Source organism: Crocuta crocuta, unplaced genomic scaffold, assembly GCF_008692635.1.
Source record: "Crocuta crocuta isolate KB4526 unplaced genomic scaffold, BGI_CrCroc_1.0 scaffold322, whole genome shotgun sequence".
Classification (NCBI taxonomy): domain Eukaryota; kingdom Metazoa; phylum Chordata; class Mammalia; order Carnivora; family Hyaenidae; genus Crocuta; species Crocuta crocuta.
The window spans coordinates 3,173,662-3,175,298 of NW_027532592.1; positions in this window are offsets into that span (position 1 = coordinate 3,173,662).

Below are 1,637 nucleotides of genomic sequence, written 5' to 3' on the forward strand. Positions count from 1 at the left end.
AGAGAATCTTAAGCAGGCTCAACAGTCAGTGTGACTCCAGGCTCCGTTCACCACCTGTGGATCATGACCTGAGCTGAAATCAAGAGTCAGAAACTTAATTGACTGAGCCTTCTAGGTGCCCCTAGAGGGTTTTTTTTTTTTTAAATTTTTTTATGTTTTATTTATTTCTGGGAGAGAGAGACAGCGTGAGCAGGGGAGGGTCAGAGAGAGAGGGAGTCACAGACTGAAACAGGCTCCAGGCTCTGAGCTGGCAGTCAGCACAGAGCCCGACGCGGGGCTCGAACCCACAAACTGCGAGACCATGACCTAAGCGAAAGTCGGATGCCTAACCGACTAAGCCACCCAGGCGCCCCGAGTGTTGTTTTTTTTTTTTTTTAATAATAGGAATTTAAGTGCAAGAAAGAGTGAACAATTTCATTCAGGCTTAGTTTTAGAAGGGCGAGCTATAATGCTAGTAATAAATGATGTGGGCTTTCCTTACTGAAAAGGACCAATTAATCTGCACCTATTTGAATCGCTGCCCTGAAACAAAAATGTTATATAAAACTAAACTGGTCTTTTGTCTGGTTATTTTTAGGAGAAGACCTTTGAAATAGGCTTTTTTTTTTTTTTTTTTTAANAGAAAGAGGATCCGAATCGAGCTCGGTGTGGGGCTCGAACTCACAAACAGCAAGACGTGAGCTAAAGTCCAACACTCAACCAACTTAGGCACCCAGGCGCTCCGTTTTTTTAAATTTCTTTTTAAATGCTGTCAGTGCAGAGCCCCACATGGGGCTCGATCTCATGAAGCAAGAGATCATGACCTGAGCAGAAATGCAGAGTCACAGGCTGCCTGAGCCGCTCACGCGCTCCTGGACTGTTTTCATACTTGATGGGACCTCATGGCCTCCAACCAGGGAACCAGGAGAGCCACTTTCCGAAACGCTGCTCTTCATGTACAACATCCTCATCATTCCGTGTAACTTTTCTGTCCCTGGGCCCTTTCTTCGTGTCCAATTCCCTCGGGTGTCAGTGAGATGCACACAACAGTTAAGTCTGTAACTTCAGGGGCCTGACTTTCCACGTTCGCTCCTACAGCCACCGTTCAGTGACTTCGGAGTCTGCGGGTGTCCTCTGCCTAGTGTCTTCAACCGCGGAGGGCGGTGGCCTCGGATCAGCACTGTGCGGTCAGCCGGCGGATCCCCCCACTGTCCCCCGGTTCCCCGCACCGGGCTGTCAGCCTGCCTCGCTCTCCGGCCTCCGCCCCGCGGGCGCCCTCTCCGTGCGACCAGCCGTCGTGGCGGGGGCCCGCTGCAGGAGGGTGGGGGTGTGCAAACGGCGCAGACAGCAAGAAGCAAGAAGGCCCAGCGCGCGGCGGACGGCTGCTGCCGCGGAAGGAGGCGCTGGGCCATCGCGGAGCCCCTGCGGCCGCTCCCTGGCCCGGGGGCGGGGCGGCCCTGGGGCCGGGGAGGCCGCCCCAACCGCTTCCGGGACTGCAGGGCCGCGCCCACGCCCCCGGGGAGCGCGCCTCCTCCGGTCCCGGCTCGCCGTAATCCAAAAATAACCGCGCAACGTCACCGAAGGGGCCGGGGCCCACGGGTGGCGCCCAGCACCTGCCTTATCGGTGCTGGCCAGAACGCTGGAAACCGGGCCCCGCG